This window comes from Anabrus simplex, chromosome 7 (genome assembly GCF_040414725.1).
Source record: "Anabrus simplex isolate iqAnaSimp1 chromosome 7, ASM4041472v1, whole genome shotgun sequence".
In the NCBI taxonomy this organism is placed as follows: Eukaryota; Metazoa; Arthropoda; class Insecta; order Orthoptera; family Tettigoniidae; genus Anabrus; species Anabrus simplex.
In genome coordinates this window covers 125570014-125591132 of record NC_090271.1, presented here as the reverse complement: position 1 = coordinate 125591132, position 21119 = coordinate 125570014, and positions in this window count along the sequence as shown.

The window sequence follows — 21119 nt, the reverse complement described above, 5'->3', positions numbered from 1 at the left end:
ATGATGCCTGTCTCCTGATACAACATACACCAAGGATCTTTGAGAGAGTGCGGCAGAATTTCATCTACCTTTGCCGTGCATGCATTGAGACTGTCGGTCGTCACTTTGAACAATTACTATGAGCTACGTTGTTGTTATGCGGTATGTCCATAACACAATAAATATGCATTTCCGACCAATGATTCCCTATCTCAATATAATCGGTTGTGGACCCACTATCGCCTGTTTCAATTTGACCCAAAAGGATTATAATACTCTGTAGATATGCATAAAACATCCTAATGCTCCTACCCGAAGTTGTACCGTCAGTCTCGACGCAGACTAATTCCGCTCGCACAGCCAATGAAGTGAACTAGAGACATAGGGTGTACGGTTTAGTCTCACTTCATAGTAGGTTAAATCCAAGTAACATAAAAATTAATACAGAGAGAAGAGTAGACAATTTTATGAGTATAATAAGATTGCCGCGCATTTATTCCCCCTCACAGTAATCTGTTCTACGATCAGAAACTCTTTTCCACCAACGCTTTCGAGGATCCGTATAAGAAATTCCACAGTTTCACACACACACACACACACACACACACCATAATGCCCTCTTGTACCATTTGGTATAATATTTATGTCATTTGAATGTTTACGTTTATTTATGATGCATGACGTTGAAATGATTAAATTTTAAAATGCAGTTCACCACCTTGAATTAAAAATAGCCTATCCACTCTCAGTCTTTTTCGTCGACACAATGCAATAGAATTTTAACGTATCTCTCTTTTCATCAACATTTTCTCGTAGTATATACATATTACACATTTTGTCAAATGACTTAACAGTCGGAATCTGTACAGCTAGGAGACTCGTACGTATGACGTAAGATTGGGCATGTACATCGGAGTTCCAAAAGTATGATGCAGGTCTCCCTACTTGAAGGCTCGCTGCAGGACCAAGATGCTGAGTATGAGCGTTCACCCGTTGTTCATTTCTAACGCATTGAGTAGCGATACCTCAGGCTTACTAACTTCGTACTTACTAATAACAATTTCGTGTGATAATTGCCTGCATGCACCAACACTTCTTAGATAGACCCTCCGAAGATGGTGGTTGGCATCTTCCGTGCACCGGAAACTGAGTGTCAATGTGGTAGTGGATAGTATTATATTTAGTGTGCGATTTGGAAAGATATTGGGGACACAATGAACACCCACTCTCTTGGTTTACTTTTCTGAACTTCTTGATTGGCTATCGAACTCAAGTTCTTCTGTATAAACAAAAACCCACCGGTACCATCTAAGCTGACAATTCTCCGTACATCATATTGTTATTTTTTCTTCCTGGTGTTTTACATATTTATTGGGGCTGACACATTATGCGTATTTGGCCTACCCTTATGGCCAGATGCCCTTCCTGAATCCTAACCTATCTTTTAATGTGGTGATTGTAATTGTAGTGTGTTATGAATAGGTCAAGAGATGTGTATTAAAAATACTCTTTCCCAAAGCCAGAAGAATTAACCTTACGTAGTTAAAATTTCCGAACCAGCCTTGAATCGAACTCTGAACCCTCCAAACCTAAGACCCCTACGCCGAACATTCAGCCATGGAGCCGGACCAGCAGCCTGTATATATATTTATAATACATAATTTCCTAATATTACGTACGCCCCATCATTACACTTCATTTCACTACTTTATGTACGAGTCCATTTATTAATTTCTTAACTCTTTCTCCTAGACTATATAAAGGCCATTCAGAAACTTCTCCCGGTAACTTATGTGTGTTCATGTCAGTGAGTTTTGACTATGTCGTCATTGTGACATTTTAGTCCATTTCGAGAGCGCAATGAAGGTGGCTGTCAGCCGTCCGTGTAGCTGTGACATTTGAGAACTGGGAATAATGGCTAAGGGCGCACATGAGAACGTAGAGGAAACTATGTCGCTATATCGAACTGCTATTAAATGTCTCTCCAAAGCAGGTCCTTTCATTAGAAAAGGCGCGCAGGTTATGAAGAGTTGACAGACAAATACCAGGACTCCCCACACCCATTCGACTCTCCATTCCCAAGGTTAGTAATTTGTTTCAAAACAATTTGAAACTAGAGGTAAGTAAACAATTGCAGTTGGAAAATTCTAGCGAGATGGTTCAGTTAATTTTCACATATAAACTGTACGTGAAGTTCAAATCAGACAGAGGCATTCAGACTTTCAGGGCAGGAAAATGTTATTTCGACACTATGTCGTACGATGTACTCATTAAAAGGATATCGATAAAAATAATTAAAACATATCTACAGGTCACCCAGCTTATTTCTGGTGTCTCTTTCATCTGTTAAAATAAAGCGATAAATAAACTAAAGCGATAACATACGAACAGCTTAAATAGTGTCAACTATTGAGGCCTGAACCTATTAGCTGAAGGCATGCTCTTTTTAAATATTATTATTATTATTATTATTATTATTATTATTATTATTATTATTATTATTATTGTTATTAAAGTGAATCAGAGCTTCTTCAGCGTGTGATTAAACTGGTAAAAATGTAATTGGATCTGTTTTCGATTTACACATAAGTCGGAGAGACAGCCGCAAATTTTGTGCGTGAATACTTAATAATTTGCCATATTTCTCCCGCATTCTGTGCTTCTTTTCACACACAAACAAATCTTCCTAAGCATATTCGCAAGATTTATACAGTAGTTTATGAGCATTTCACTCGTTTAATACTTTGTATATTTAATTATTATCCAATTATAATTCACCACCCATGTAGATGCATTCCTGTGAGGAATCAAAATGCATATTATATCTGTATGTTCAATTGTTTCTGTGTAAAGTGGTAGGCCTACCTACGAAGAACTTATGCAATACCATGCACTGATTCATTTTTGAGCGACTGCATATTTATGTCGGAGGAGGTAGGAAATGTCTCCTCTGGCGATGCTAGGTTACACTTCATGTCCTCCTTATAACCGCCATCGTGTGTTATTCTACTACTGAGATAATACGTCACCTAAGACCTCAAATATTAATATAACATTTTCTGCAACTTTTCATTTGAAATAAATATACCCTATTAAAATTCTGGAAACAAAATTCCGCATCCACATATGCGAGGCCCCAGGGGCTCTGAACTTTGGAGCGTAGGTTGGCCACCACGGGGCCCTAAGATGAGTCCTGGCATTGCTTCCACTTACTTGTGCCAGGGTCCTCACTTTCATCTATCCTATCGACCTCTCTTGGTCAACTCTTGTTCTTTTCTGACCCCGACCCTACTAAGTTTGCGAGAGCTAGGGAGTCTCATTTTCACGCCCTTCGTGGCCCTTGTCTTCCTTTGGCCGATATCTTCATTTTTCGAAGTGTCGGACCCCTTCCATATTTTCCCTCTGATTAGTGTTATATAGAGGATGGTTGGCTAGTTGTACTTCCTCTTAAAACAATCACCACCACAACCATCACCACCAAATATGCGAACTATGTGTTTTAAGAGTAGATTTCGGATATGCGGTAAAATAAACTCCAATTTATTGAACTTCCCTTCAGACTTTCTAGTAGATTCGAAACTAAGTTAGCAAATAAATGAGACTGTAATTAATAAAATAATATAATGTATGCAAAAGACAGCGTTTTACTGATTGATCATATCCATGTTCTACCTGGACTTAAATGGGGCATAAATGACGAGCGTGACAACGAGTTTAAAGAGTGGACGAACATTCCTGAGTTTTCTTAGAATGTATATTTAAAATTCAATACTGTAATTCTGAAATCAACACAATTGTGCAAGTCATAATTTATAAAGATAACGAGTGCCGAGATATGACATAAAAGACAAAGCAAAGTTATCAGCGTGCAAACAACTGACGATTTTGGACCAGTAGCAAATAGAGGTTCCCACAGTTCTCAGCCTCAGCACTGCGACAGAATGCTTAACGTTATGACCTCGTCCCTTCCCCATCTTCTCCAGAAAATACTCCGGTACTTACTTTTTGGTGTAGTCTGAGTGGAAGATTTGGATCTAACTTTTCGTTCTTTACTGCCTCGGCCGTGTATCCCTCCAGATATATCATGCCAGCGAGTGCGCAGATATGATATTAGCTGTTAGTATTATTACAGCTTCGACACTGACACCGTTCCGAAATTTGGTCAGAACTTCTGATCCTAACAAGTGTCAATCTGGAGCAAAGGAAAACAACTCTGCAAATGCTTGTCACTGAATTGCGGATGAAAAAATGAAATGGCGTATGGCTTTTAGTGCCGGGAGTGTCCGAGGAAAAGTTCGGCTCGCCAGATGCAGGTCATTTGATTTGACACCCGTAGGCGACCTGCGCGTCGTGATGAGGATGAAATGATGATGAAGACGACACATACACCCAGCCCCCGTGCCAGCGAAATTAACCAATTAAGGTTAAATTTCCCGACCCTGTCGGGAATCGAACCCGGGACCCCTGTGGCCAACGGCCAGCACGCTAACCATTTAGCCATGGAGCCGGACAACTGCGGAGATTAACTGCATTTTGAATTACCCGAGGTATGCAATCTCTCATTTAATATCCCCCTGTATAGTGCATGGCGCACTAATATAAGTTAGAAACGTAGTCACGATCGACCATCACCTATACACGGCATGAAATTGAGTATAATATGTGAAGATCAGAGGAGACGAAATTGGTCCTTGTGAAACGTCAGCGTATATAGTTGGAGTGTTATGCTCCCCTAGGGGATGTCTGGAGCCATTTCTACAGGACTCTCGAGGGTCATAAAGCTGAGATCCAGGCCAAGTGAATTCTAGCAAGAGGAAGCGAGGGAAAACCTTTACTTCACTATAGTCAACGGGCCGTAAACTATAATTATCACTGTCTTAATCACAGAGTGAACATTTTATCTCCCTGCCACGTGTAGTAAGCAAATTATTATAAACTCATATCGTGTCACTGGAACGGAACATTTAGGTATATTGTGGTAGGCGGTCGTAAAACCCTTCACGAAATGTAGGACATCTTCATGTTAGCATCAATCCTTATTACTGAATCTCAGACGTTTTGGCATATCTAAACATGAGAAGGAACATTCTTGAAAACTAATGTCCGCTATTCAGTCGACGGCTATTATTATTATTATTATTATTATTATTATTATTATTATTATTATTATTATTATTAGGGGCCGCCTGGCCGAAGCGGTAAAGGCGTTCTCGGTTCACCCGGAAGGTCGTGGGTTCGAATACCCGCCAGGAAGTCGTAAAATTTAAGCCTACACCAAGAATGAGTACCAGGTTAATTCCTGGGGGCAAATGCGGCCGGGCGTAGATCTAACCAGTCCACCCCATCACGTGCCAAGGTTAGGAATGGCGGAAGACTTTACCTTCCACCCCTTCAAGGGTCTTCATGGGCTGTACGGAGATGACTTTGCTTTTTATTATTATTATTATTATTATTATTATTATTATTATTATTATTATTATTAGTAGTAGTAGTAGTAGTAGTAGTAGTAGTAGTAGTAGTAGTAGTAGTGGCAGTAGTAGTATTACTAATGAGCCGAGCTTTGCTGACAAGATCTAGTGTTCAGAGTATACTATGTCTTTTAGTGTGGGCTAGAACAAATTCGTTACTTTCATTGTCCTGTCTCTGCCTCATCCTTGGGTTTGACAACATGAAAGTGACCGAGGTATGAGCGATGCTTGTAATGCCATTCCTAATGCAGCCAGTCCCTGCCATGTATGGTTTTAAAATGTCATTCATATGGTTGGTTGGTACGGGCATCTCAGCGTGCCAAGTCCACTGAAATACAATAGCAACCTCTGATTCAATGAGGAAAGCAACGGGAAACTACCTCACACCTCTTTTTCCTAACATGCCCCTCCAAGTGACGCTTGGGCCACCTATGACGGCTGACGGTGGAGTTGTTTAGGTCCAAACCAGCCTCCGAGCTGAGCGCTCAACATACACTCACATTAATAAGCCAGTACCGTAATTTTGCAGTTAAGGATAATTTATATAAGCATTATTTCGTTATTTTACCCTTCAGCTCATTTATCCACTTTATTTATTTATTTTCCAGCACCGTGGCGGCCAAGGGGTCGATTACATGTTAGTCGGTGGACTTCAGTTCTAAACTGAGACCTAGGACAGGGCTTGTTCAGTCCTGTAGGGCCAACTGAGAAGTTATCTGGTATAAGAATCATCATCCCATTTCAGAAAGTCAAGCAATACGTCAGAGGGTGTCGGCACACCGATACCTGCAGACCATCTAGCTGAGTAGAAGTCACCTTGGTAAGCACAAGATCTCAATGGCTGTGTGTGTCACAGCTTTTATTATATTATTATTATTATTATTATTATCATTATTATTATTATTATTATCATTATTATTGTCCGGCTCCATGGCTAAATGGTTAGCGTGCTGGCCTTTGGCCACAGGGGTCCTGGGTTCGATTCCCGGTAGGGTCGGGAATTTTTACCTTAATTGGTTAATTTCTCTGGCACGGGGACTGGGTGTGTGTGTCGTCTTCATCATCATTTCATCCTCATCACGACGCGCAGGTCGCCTACGGGGTCAAGTCAAAAGACCTGCACCTGGCGAGCCGAACATGTCCTCGGACACTCCCGGCACTAAAAAAAAAAAAAGCCATACGCCATTTCCATTTCTTTCCATTATTATTATCATTATTATTATCATTATTATTATTATTATTATTATTATTATTATTATTATTATATGTACCCGTACTTCGCTACGGTATTCTACATTGTACACAGAATTCTACGTAAGCTACTGTTCACGCAGTTAGTAAGATTATATTAAATTGCGTGTCTCTTAGCGCTATTCGAGAAAACTGGGAGGAACCCATACGTTGTTTCCGATGTAAGGTGCACGTTGGGGAAATTTTTATGATAATGGCAGGCCACATTTCCTACTGCCATTCACAATCGAGTTGTGGAGTTTCTACAATAACGGCAGGTACACTTGCCAACTGCCATTCAATAAAGAGATGGATAGTTTTCATTGTAAGGATAGGCTCCTTTCCTAATGCCAGTCACAATCGAGTTTGAGAAATTTGATTATAATCGAGAAATTCAGCCCGATCTAAAATATAAAGAATAGAGATACGACAATAAGGCATAGGACCAAAGTTGAAGATCTCACCAAATTGAGCAGCGATTGTGTAATCTGATTTGTAAACTGACTTACCGTTCAGAAAGCAGTTACCACGAAGCGAAGGTCATCACCGTCATTGAAATTGCCTCCATATTTCGATATTTTCCGAAGACTAAATGTTATATATTTGATCAACCTGGAATTTTCCCTCAAAGTAAACAGTGCCCAGTGCCCAAGCTAAACTATGTACATTAAAAAAGTTGTTTAATATGAAGTGACGTTTCACGTAGGCCCTATAGTCGACGGATTTTACAGAAAATCAATAGTATAAGAGAAAATGGACGAATACTGGTGTGGTTTCCCTATAAAACCCCAGTCTATTCAGCGATTTTTAAGTCGTATGCATATTTGAACCTTCCCCTGGATGAGTATACTCTATTTATGAAGCCGTTTCGCCGTGATGGTGGAACGGACGGACAAACAGACACGAAATCTAAAAACCACTGATACGGTCTTGAGTTGACCTAAATAAGATAAATATCTGAAAAATTGGCACAAAAAAGAAATTACAGACTGCGGATGCCCGACAACTTTGCATATTATTATTATTATTATTATTATTATTATTATTATTATTATTATTATTATTATTATTATTATTATAAGCAAGATAGAAGCCACTCGGAATCAGGGCCCCAACAGAGCCATTACCCCAGCTGTATTAACTACAGATGTGACATTATGACTTCTGGTACACAAGTGGGTCATTGACCCCTGCAATGCGGAAAACTGAAGCCTTTATTTTGCTTGAATTCCACTTAAAACTAGAGATCACTTGGCTGTGATCATAATATCGACAGCTACCTAAAACTACATGCATAGTTGCTTGCCTGTTTCCATTCCAACTTCATTAACGAATCTCGTCTTAGTCATTTGATGTCGCCACTTGTCAGACAGACCGTCCGAAAGTAAGTTGTATAATAGAGAAACAAATAAAAAAATGAGTCGATTTTTGGCCTTAAGCCTGCCAAATACGACTGGTGTCAAGCCAGACGTTGATAGTGGTGATAATTATTTTGAGTCAGAGTACAACAAGGTTGAAGGCGTGCACTCCTCGTTTACGGTCGGTAGAATGAAGGTAGTCGTGTAGTTAAGTCCTGCTCCGCTAGTCGCTCGACAGTCTGAGCGACCGCACCACATTCGGTCAGACTGATTCACATTCGCAGTCACTACAACATTCGTTGCGAACATGGAACGGGAGTACAAAGACCTGAGAGGAAGCAATATGGATTACTAAATAAAGACAGTATGAAGAGCGAAGTGTGAGGATACTTCTTACTAGTAACTACTGCGATTGGTCAATATGCAGGTTTTGTGCCATGTAAATGTTGTACTTCCTTATTGACGTTTGCATCTACGACCTCACATATGAAAACACACGTGTGTAATGTGTAGCCGAATACAGATCATCCATCAAAGGCAGCATTACACGATATCAAACGAAACATTTCACAGAAATGCGTCATAATGTGTGCAACAGATCTCCGCCCATTTACGGTTGTTTTGGGAATAGGTACCTAAATCTTTGTCAAAAACGAGTTAATATTGGCGCAGACTCCTGGACGAATAAACGTTGCCGGTATTCTTACTAAAATAATTTATTTATAAAAACTTCGCCTTTCTAATGACGATCCCCTTGTATAGTGGAAAAACAACAGCATAGAATATCCAAGACTGACTCTGCTAGCGAAGAAAATATTGTCTATTCCAGCCTCCAATGCAGGAAGTGAAAGAAATTTCAGTTCAGCTGGTGACTTTATTAGTGACAACAGAAGCTCGTTTAACCAAGATAAAGCAAATAGCGCTCTCTTGCGTCATTGTGTATTAAAACAGACAGCGCAATAATGATGGATGTTTTTGACTATGTCGAAGAAAATACAAGTTAATATTCCGTGTCTACTAACGTGACATGTTAAATTATTTGCGTAGTGTCCATCATTTTACAGTCAGCCACTCACCATCCTTCGCTCCTTTTAAGTTTGTTCTTAAGTTTGCTCGTCGTGACATCGTTGATAATGTCCGTAAGCGTGCCAGCCGCTTTATCTCAAAATGCACGATGCTAGCCAACCCGTTCAAAGTCGACCGAGACACAGTCAACCGTGTGAGGTTCGAATGAGCGTGAGCTAACCAACTGGGTTGTCTGCAGAACTCTAAACTCGGTAACCATCTTCTCTTAACACTAATCACAGTTGAAAAATGGAAGGCGTCCGACACTTCGAAGGATTGAAGGTATCGGCAATTGAAGGGAAGGCCCGCGAAAAGATTTCCCTAAGCCTCGTATGCCTAATGCCGTCGAGGTAGGAAAATAACGAGTGTTCACCAAGGGAGGTCTGTTAAGGAGGATGGAAGTGAGGAGCCCGACAAAAGTCAAACTCAGCCAGAGGAACCGAGGTAGCCAACCAACGTTCCTAAACCGAGGGATCCTGTTTCCATATTCAATAGGCTCTTACGACAAGCAGAGGATACTGTGGGTGTATTCTACCGAGCCCCTACTCACAGGGAAAAAGCTAGATGGTCTACATGATTGAAGTAGCACGTTATCGGCGTGGCAACGTTCTCAGTCATCATTCCCACAAAAGAGTAGCGTTACGAAAATGTTGCAAAGTTTGGGCTGGGAAGACTTGTGAGAAAGGAGACTAGCTACTCAACTAAGTATTTTCCGAGCTGTCAGTGGGGAGATGGCGTAGACTGACATTAGTAGACGTATAAGTACGAAAGGAGTCTTTAAAAGTAGGAACGATCACAATATGAAGATAAGGCTGGAATTTAAGAGGACAAATTGGGGAAAATATTCGTTTTTAGGAAGGGGAATTAAGGATTGGAATCACGAACCAATAAATTCGCAATTTCTTTGCAAAAATTTCAGAAAAGGCTGACATATGGGCGACTGCCTTAAATGCAGATCAGTAGTGACTGATATTCGGTATTTTTTCCAGATCCTCAGTCAGACGGCTTCGAAATTGGTCTCGCAAACCGAGTATACTACGTTCTAGCCTTCAGTTCAGAACTGAAATATTTGGACGTCGGAATTTGAACCTGGAGCCTCCGGGAAGGACGGAGTTCATCACGAGTCTTGTTGAATAACAGAAAAACTAGCCGAAAAAGTGGTTGAACATTAAGGGGCATAGTAATCTCTCACTTCTGTGAAATGGGAATGAGAAGACAACAATAGCAAAACTACGGCCCGGTAGGCTACGTATAATGAACGAAAGGTCCTGTGGAACACTGAAGAAGATGGTATGGGAAAATCGCATGATGTTTTGATACTATCGCTCGTGAATTTCCCAGCGCCGTTGTGCAGCTACTGAAGAGCAATGAACTGAGTGTGGAGAGATATCCGGACTAGGTTTCAAGGTTCAGCCACCCGGTCGAAAACCGCCCATTTAGCCGGTGAATGCTAAGTGACGCGCTGGGTGATGAAAGAGCGCCGTCTGTGCTCCTTGGACAACAAGAGACACGTGATTTGGCATAATGAATCACGCTACATACTGTGGCAGTCGGATGGGAGGGTTTGGGTGTGGTGAGAGCAAGGCGAACAATACATGCCAGCCTATACAGTGCCCACACTGAAGTTCGAGGGAGGTAGAGTGACAACGTGGGGGTGTTTTCCATGCAAGGCACTTGGTCCTTTCTCATAATACTACGAAGTGTTTTAAAGGTGGATGGATGTAAGGCCATTTTGACCGGTTGAGTGCAAGGGCGGAAGTAACACTTTTACAGAGACGATTATACCAAAACCATTAAGACAATAAATTCTAACTTAGTTGTAATTACTCAAATTATAAGAAAATATTGTTGTGTATGTATTAACAGAAAATAGTATTAATCAAAAATGTTGCCTTAACAGTGCCACCACTTGTAGGCTAGTGCATAGTGGGCTTAGTATTATACAGTATAGCCGCCTCATGTTACGCTTGGAATACGGTAGAATACCGGTTCGGAGGTGACCACTGGTATTCAGCAATATAATGCTACTTACCTTAAAGCGGGATCTATTCTTGAGTGTTTTTTGGACAATAACATACCGAAAATTGATTAAACAGCCCAGAATCACGACTTCAATCCTGTCGAACATCTTCGGGATTAACTTCAAAGCGACCGACATTCCTAGCTACGCTTGCAATAGCACTGTAGAAAGAAGGTTCTGCCCTTTACATGGTGATGTTCCGACAATTGGTACACAGCCTCGCTTGCAGAGTTTGATCTGTAATAAAGACAAGAGCGTAGTTGGGTCCACCCCGTTGTAATGTCGACTACCGGGCCCTTACTGGAGCCTATATTCCAATGTTAGACTATGAGTGGGCAATGAGAGAGACGCCTTTTGGGGCGAACAGCATAAGTGCGGAAAGAACCGAGAGCAGCCGACTTCTAACAGTTTGTGCTGCAAAGACTGGGTGGTGACATGCCAAGTCAAGGAGCGAGCAAAGTCACAGCAATGTGCCTGGTTGAGAATATTATGTTTACGCAATACAGTCATGCAGTTCGTTTGACGTTCATTGTTTATGCTGTATTCCTACAGCAGCTTTTATGTAGGCCATCTTTTGTCTATGACTGCAAGTAACAGTGGAGTATTTTGACATGCGATAATTAAATATCACTCTGATATTTAATTATCACATGTCAAAATAATTAATTTTGTTTCCTATGCATAATCTAATGAAATGAATTTAATTAAATGTATTTACTTAGTACACGTCTTTTGTATACATAAAATAACTTATTTTCCTTCCTCACCATATTGTAATGGACATAACGGATAAATAATTAGTCTTATTGTTTTGTTTCTGTACGTACAAACCACACACATGGGTTAGCGTCAGGAAAGGCATCCTGCTGTAAAACTCTGGTAACTTCGACCCCAGGTAATTTGGAAAAGGCCGGGATAAAGAAGAAGCAGAAGATGATTCAGTTTCTGCACTTAACACTGGCCGCACAGTATGAGTAGGGGCAGTAATTTCAGAACATAATGTATGCTAATACATAACGTTCTTGGTAATAAATGACTTGCATTCCTACCCACCTCAAGATAGCATCGTTTGAAGGCGGGACAGTTTTCGCGGCTTTGCTTTCTATTTTGCCGGTTATTTTATAGAGCAGGGCCTCTCATACGCCCAAAATCTCATGCGTGCAGATAGAGGCGCAAGAGCTCCGTGCACTGTGCATCGCTGCCGCTCGGCATGGCTCGGATCAACGCTTCGTCTCTGGGCTACTCGGCTAAGCTCGGCTCAACTCGCCTATACTCGGCTCAAGTCAGCCCGGATTTGGAGCGCTACGGCGCAAGTGGGGCAGAGGGAGACAGGCGGAGCGAGCGAGACAGGCGTGAGGAAAGAGAGAGTAAGCGCTATTGCTCCAAATCGAGGAGTGGGGGGTCTGCACTCTGGTCAACCAAGCCAAGTCGTCTTTTGCACCGTGCACAGTGCATGCACCCTGAGAGGCCCTGTTATAGAGTGTACTTTACATCGAAACATTGTTGCTCAGATTGAATGGCATGCAGCACGTACATGAATTTCCTTCAGTTAAACTTTTTGTGGATTGCACTTGCCATTACACACCAATTTTTGTACGGGGATGTTTTCAAGTTGAGTGTTGTGTTGTTCTACGGGTTGAAATGTCAAGCTAGAAGAACAGAAAACAAAACAATGTAACTACCGTATGGAAATGAAACTGGATGCGTTAAGAAGACTGGATAAAAGAGGCAGTATAAATAAAATTTCAGGACTAAGAAGTTGGACGGACATCAATAAATGGCAGGAAGAAGAGAAGATCAGAGATTGACATGATGCGTCTTTAAAGGAAAGAAAAAGCATGAATGGAGACAAACAAGAAACGATGGTGAGGCAGTCTCTTTGATTTACGCAGCAAATGAAAACAAGAAAGAACAGCTGTTCGAGGACGCATTTTGGGAGGAGTAATCCCGGAAATTTTATGAAGAATTTGAAGAAGATGGTGAGCCTGGGTGGTTCGACGGTGGAAGAAGCGCTATGAAATCAAACAAATGGATGTTTGTGATTAGAAACTTTCTACAATCATAGAAACTGTTCAGAAATGTTAAGAAGACTTATCCGAGAGAAGGATCTTACAGGAGGACAAATGTTAAATTGTAGCGAAAACCGTTGCATCATGGGATGACAAATATTTCCCAGGCAAATCGGGAAGGCGTTTAGTTATTTATTTTTATGATTTTTTAATCTACTTTCACGTCCCACCGACACAGATAGGCCTTATGACGACGACGGAATAGATACGGGCTTGAAGTTTGAAGGAAGCGAACGTGGCCTTAATTAAAGAATATCCCCTGCATTGGTCTGGTGTGAAAATGGGAAACCACGGAGAATCATCGTCAGGGCTGCCAACAGTGGGGTTCGAACCCACTATCTCCCGAATGCAAGCTGATAGATACGTGACCCTAACCACACAGCCACTTGCCCGGCAATAAAAACCTGTCAAACGTACACAATTTAAAAATGCCACTCCTTTTGACATACCTGTTCGGTACAGAAGGCACCCAAGTCTATGGATAAAGGAAGGTATTTTTAAAATAATAATAATAATAATAATAATAATAATAATAATAATAATAATAATAATAATAATAATAATGTTATCGGCTTTACGTTCCACTAACTACTTTTATGGTTTTTGGAGACGCCGAGATGCTGGAATTTATGAGTTCTTTTACGTGCCAGTAAATCTACAGACACGAGGCAGACGTACTTGAGCACTTTCAAATACCACCGGACTGAGTCAGGATCGAACGTGCCAAGTTGGGGTTAGAAGGCCAGTGCCTCAACCATCTGAGCTACTTAGCCCGGCGGTATTTAGACTGTTCTTTTCAGTAGTTATTGCCTTCGCTGAAAAATTTCGTCTAGGAGCCTATGACAGATAGGCTCCTTTAAACAAGCATCATCATCATCATCATCATCATCATCATCATCATCATCATCATCTATATAAATAAAATTGTTTCTGTTTGTCTGTTTGTCTGTCTGTTTGTCTGTTCCACCATCACGTCGAAACGGCTGGATAGATCTCAACCAAACTTCATATTTAGAGTATACTGACCCCGGGGAAGGTTTCGATATGCATATCATTTTAAAATCTTTGGAAAGACGGAGGTTTTATAGGAAAAACGGTTTTCCTCCATTTTCTCTTATACTATTATAGGCAAAATATCGAATTTGTCGTATAAGGACGAGACAAAGCTCAATTTAATCCTCTTGACGCAAAGAACAAAACTCGGTAAGCCCTACGGGCCCGAAAACCATGTTTTAAGGCCCTAAAACCAACCGTTACGGAGATATTGGCACCACACTACCCCTGCTCTAGGAATCGGATAAAGAAATGAACTGCCGTAACCATGGCAACGTCAGCTCCAGGATTCTAGAGCAGTGAGATTATGCATGTACGTTTGGGCATAGCTGTCAACCAAAATAGGTACAAATAAGACTTAATATCTGGGAAAAAAATATACTGTTGTGTAAGGCACTCGTAGGACTCCTTTGGGCGGGGATGGAAAGGGGGTGAAGAGCGAGTGTAAAAATCTATATAAATAAAATTGTTTCTGTTTGTCTGTCTGTTTGTCTGTTCCACCATCACGTCGAAACGGCTGGATAGATCTCAACCAAACTTCATATTTAGGGTATACTCATCCCGGAGAAGGTTTTGATATGCATATCATTTTAAAATCCTTGAATAGACAGGGGGTTTATAGGAAAACCAGAATGGTTTTTCCACCATCACGTCGAAACGGCTGGATAGATCTCAACCAAACTTCATATTTAGAGGATACTCATCGCGGGGAAGTTTTCCATATGCATATCATTTTAAAATATTTGAATATATGGGGGGTTTATAGGAAAATCAGAATGGTTTTTCCACCATCACGTCGAAACGGCTGGATGGATCTCAACCAAACATTGTATTTAGAGTATACTAATCCCGGGGAAGGTTTAGATATGCATATCATTTTAAAATCCTTGAATAGACGGGGGGTTTATAGGAAAACCAGAGTGGTTTTCCCACCATCACGTCGAAACGGCTGGATAGATCTCAGCCAAACTTCATATTTAGAGTATACTCATCCCAGGAAAGGTTCCGATATGCATATAATTTTAAAATCTTTGAATAGACGGGGTGTTTATAGGAAAACCACAGTGGTTTTCCTCTATTTTCTCTTATACTATTGATTTTCTGTAAACTTCGTTTACCGTACGTGAAACGTCTCTTCATTATAAACAACTTTCGTTATGTTCATAATTTACCTTACTCTTCACATGACGGAGAAATTTACAATTTTCTGCTGGTATCATGCTCTGCATTTAGTGACCGACAGACCGACAACGAACCTACAGGTTACCATGGCAACGTCTCTGACTGCATGCCAGTAGGGAAGTAACGTATTGCCATTTTCCTCATCATGCTTTTAAATTCGTGGTTGTTCCTTGGGTAGATGGCAAGAGAGGCATCAATCGGCTCATCTGCGGGATATTGGCGGAATATCGTTGGAGGTTATAACCGCCCTCGAATAGATTAACTAATAACACCATTAGTCATCTTCATATTTGTTTACCTAAGAATCACTGAACCTAAATTTCTCCTCTGTTAGCGCTTTATTATATCCATAACTCACGGCATTTATTTATTTGTCGTTATCCGGCTGTCCTCAGTTATAATCCATTTTCTATTAGTTTCAACATTCTTAACTGTATTATTTTCTTCCTTAATTACGCCGTATGTACGTGAAGGCTAGAAACTACTGGATGCATTTCCACCAAGATTCGTATTTAGAATACACCTGTCCTTGATAGGTTTCAGGGCAAATATTGTTTCTAAATCCCTGAACTAACTGGGGATTTATACGAAACCGAAACAGTGATTTTGCACTTCCAAAAAATATACACAACAAAAGTTTATGGAAGTCTACCTACCTTGGTAGAAATTAATGTCTAAACCTTTTTTTCTCATGTGCATCATTTCGATACGAGGATCAATAAGGGAGATATCATTAAAGGACCGTTTTTCTGTACAAGTCCCATCGGACTTAACTCACGAGCGGGTGCGTGTAAAGCGTATTCCTTACAACTTGAAAACTACTGAAGACATTCGAAACAAAATTTATATTTAGCATCCACCTGTCCAAAGGTAGGTTTTAAACGTAAATAACATTTCATGTTCCGGAATGGACTGGCGGTTTATAAGGAACCGAAATGGTGATTTTACTCTTCCACAATATATACAGAACAAGACCAACCTGACTGGAAATCGACCAAACCTGATGGAATTCCACCTCTAAACCTTTTTTTTTCATGTGCATTTTTTCGTCAGGAGGATTAATAAGGGAGATATCATGAATGGTCACTTTTGCAGGTTAAGTCCAGCGGACATAGCCCAAAAGGTGTTTTACATGGAGCAGATTCCTTATCTATATAAATCAAATCGTAACGACTGTGTACCTCTACACTGACTATTTTGGCGAAATTTTCGTACAGCTTTCCGTTTAAGGGGTAATAATAACAATCTCCATAATTTTTGATTTCCTGAAAGTCCTAATTTTTACCCGCCTCGCCCAAAATCCACATTGTGGCATAATCTGCCAGAAGAATAAGAAGATAATTGAAATTTGACAAAATTATACGTTTTAGCCTGTAACGAATGAAAAATCCTATATCATTAAATTTTTCATTTTTTATCCCCGAAGAATATCGAAATATGCAGGCAATTTTAATGATGGTGCAGACCTTCGGAAATTCCTATCACGTAACGGATTGCACAATCTCCGTTCAATTTGGAATGATCTACAACCTTGGTCTTATGACTTTATGCCGTATCTGTATCCCTTTTACGTTTGATTTTTCTCTATTAATCGATGTTAAGTCAATTTGGAATTTTCACATGCATTATTCATACTTTCAATTACTTATATGAAATACAGAATCATCAAACTCTTCACGAAAATTGGCCCACTCAGTAGCCATATGTGAGCCAAATGCTACGTATGTAGCTGTCACATTATTATCCGAAAAGTAATGTAATGTGAGATGATCTTACAAAACCTTTACCCTGTTCCACGTTTCTAAATCTGACCCAAGAATAGATGACATATCATTGGACCAGCCATTTAGGCCACTAAATCCGGCGTGTCTTATGGTATAATCCTTTGTCGATATGACGTACGTTTAGTAGCAGTTAATCTGTAAATGAAGGTCTTCAATATTGTAAACACGCATATAGTTTCGTATGTCGATCTATATATATTCACTGATGTCGATTTAGCGATCGAGAAAGGGTCGGTCTGCTATTGTAATCAGTACTCCCCACACCGACTTTGACTGGCAGTAGGAAAGGGTTCCTTCTCCAACTCCTGTGTAACTGTCATTAGTAAGGAAGGCCTACAATTGTAATGAATAGTTCCCTTCTCGATTTGACTTGCAGAAGGTAAGTGAGCATGCAGTTTTGTTTAAAACTCCCCTACCCGATTGTGTTTGGCAGTAGGCAAGGGTGCCCGCCATTATAAAGAAATGTACTCATCTAAAATGTGACTGGCATTAGGCATAGTGGCCTGCTATTTTGATGGAAACTCACCAACTTGGTGTGACTGGCAGTACGCTGGCTGGCAGTAGGAAAAGGGGCCTGTCATTATAATGATAACTGCACAACTCAATTTCGAGTGATAGTAGGGTAATTGCCTGCCATTATAATAAAAACTGTAATCTGTCTGGAGGTAGGAAAGGGGGGCTGCCATTTTAACGAAAACTCCCCAAATCGATTCTGTCCGCATAGTAGGCAATGGGGCCTGCAATTATAATGTAAACTTCCCAACCTGATTGTGAATGCCAGTAGGCAAGTGAGCCTGCCGTTATATCACAAATCCGTAACAAACACTTTACATTGGAAACGTACGGGGACCTCCCCATGCTCTTTCTCGGATAACGCTAAGAGACATGCAATTTTAAAACTATCTTATTTACTGCATGTACACTATTTACTTCGATATTCGAATACAATGTAGAATACCGTAGCGAAGCACGGGTACATTCGCTAGTCAATTAATAAAAGTTTGATATAGATGTTGATTCCCATAGGAAATCTGAAATATTTGTCTCGAATGAGTACATTTATAATACCAATATAAATGGTCCGTTATTGGATATAATAAATTTTCCAGTCGACTCATTCCTGGTTGCTAGCGTTTCGCCCTCGTGTGCTAGGTTGGGCTCGTCAGTTGGTACCTAGCACACCTACCAAGACGCATGGCTAGTGCTAAATCTATGATGTCCAATAACGGATCATTTATATTGGTATTATAAATTTACTCATTCGGGACAAATATTTCATATTCCCTATGGGAATCATCATCTATATCGTCCGATGGCCAAGCACACATCAATTTTTGGTAGTGAGACAAGGTCTCTCATAGTGCATTTGGCACTGCCGGTGGCTTCAAGTAGCCTACGCAGTGGCCTCCACGGTATGCACTAGCCATGCGTCTTGGTAGGTGTGCTAGGTACCAACTGACGAGCCCAGCCTAGCACACGAGGGCGAAACGCTGGCAACCAGGAATGAGTTAGCTGGAAAATGTATAATGTCCAACAACGGACATGGTACAATAAAAGTTTCTCAAACTCAAGAATGTGTCCAGAAGGGCACGTTTCATTCTCCACAATGTCTCCTCACAGCCTGACGCCAAGCAACTGAGAGAGAAGGATATTACAGCCATTTTCTTCCCTTCGAGTGTGAGCTCATTAAGTCACACTATGGACCAAGAGATTTTATAAACAATGAAGAAGCAATACAGGCACAAACGTCTGTCATCCGTAGTCTTTATTTTTACCATTTGTTTTACGTCGCACCGCCATAGACAGGTTTTACGGCGACGATGTGATAATAAAGAGCTAGGACCGGTGAGGGTGGGAGGGAGGGAGGGAGGGACTGACTGACTGTTGCCTTACTGAAGGTACAGACTTAACTGCAACTTGCGCGGTATAAAAATACCCTAATCCTGGCCTTGAAGAAGGACCGTGAGATGATCGACTGCCTGAAGAAAATTGACCTACTGGACGTAGCAGGAGTGAATCTGAGTCTTGGTACGAGTTTAAGCCAGTAAGTTCGTTCCTGGAGGAAATTGCTTTACAGTACCTTGCTGGGAACGACTTCCCACTATGTAGAGAAGAAAAAGAAAATTGTGAGTTAGTGACTTACAGAAGAATATTCCAGGCTGCAATGAAGAAGCTGCTGATGATGATGACTAATGGGCAAGTCAGGATGAACGAATTAAATTACGGCAGTGAAATCTTGCAGTTACAATGGCGACGGCGACAGAAGAGAAAGATGTAGAAGGGTGAGAGGACGAGAAGGTAAAAGGCAATCGAAAGATGACAAAGAATTTTCGAAGTCTGCTGAAGGAATACTGCGTTATTTTGAGAAGTTAGGTACATGTACAATATATATTTTATTCCTCCGATGACTGAGTGATGAAGCCGCCTGATGAGCAGAACAACAGACAAACCAACATCAGCAGATGTTTCTCTAAAAGGACTAAAAATATTATGTTCATGTATGTTGTTGTATTATTTTTGAACCTATTGTTTTATATTAGGTTTTATTTTATAAATTTATTCGGCCTCTGTATGTTAAAACTTCTCAGTATTTTAACATGACCTGAAATTTATTTTATTTGTATCGAACTCCACTGCCAGCAGGCATGAAGATGTTTCTCCATCGCTTTCCATTTTCACACATGGGCTGTACCTAAACTGTCACGGCTGCTTCCTTCACACTCCTTGCCCTTTCCTATACCAACGTTGCCGTAGGACCTATATGTGTTGGTGTGACGTAAAGCCAATTGTATAATAATAATAATAATAATAATAATAATAATAATAATAATAATAATAATAATAATAATAATAATAATAATAATAATATACCCCTTCCGCGAGTCTGTAAAACTCGACATCCTCAAGTTTGTCAGATTCTACTGCTGTACCGACATTGAAAACTCAGTTGCAGAGCAGTCGATGAGAATCGCGTCAAAATTTACAGCATAGAATGGCGACGGGTACAACGCAATATTTTCAAAGTTTCTACGTTTCGCAATCGCCCGTAGCCCTCGAAGAAGAGCGAAACATCTCAAAAGCGCCGTTTGCAGCAATCTCACTCACTAGAAGCACTGCAGTACATATTGTGTTAGTCTTTGATATTCAGTGTGTCGATCTGGTTGTAGTGTGTAACTGTCTGGAGTACTGAGAGCTCTACGTAAGTCTGTGTTCATATGGTCGAAGCTAGGGTCTAATTTTGTTATTGTTTACATGAGAGTGTGTAATATATACACCTTTATTTCGAAACATCATTACACTTATATCTGTTTCAAATGTTCATTTTTCGTATTTTATTCGAGAGAATTTCCATTCTGTACCATCTTTGAATAATTACAACGTACGGATTACTAAACAAGGAAACTACAACCATACATTTCTTTATAGAACAACGTGCCCATTTATTTTAATTTGCAGGGCTGAGTGGCTTAGACGGTTGAGGCGCTAGCCTTCTGACCCTCCACAATATGTGCATCATTCGTTATAATCAACGGACTTTTGAGGAAATTTTAATCATTCAAAAACTGCGGGAATTGGGGTACTTAATACTTTGCATCTACTGTCCTGAAACTTTTATTAATGTAAGCTGAAAGTTTCGTCGAGGTTCTCGTCTACATCTCCGCAACTGTATCTTGTAAGTGACGTAATATTATTCTAAACCGAGCGAGATTAATATACTTACAATATTTAGCGAAATGCATAGGCTTGTATTTATACGCTACAGTATATAGGTTGGAAGTAAACACTATCACCAAACATTCAAAGGATTTTCAAAGATGTTGGAAGATTTTATTTTACAAGGCATCCATGGCAGGTGGTGACTCATTACTGAATAACTGCATTTCTTTTCCTTATCTCGACTAACCTTGTGC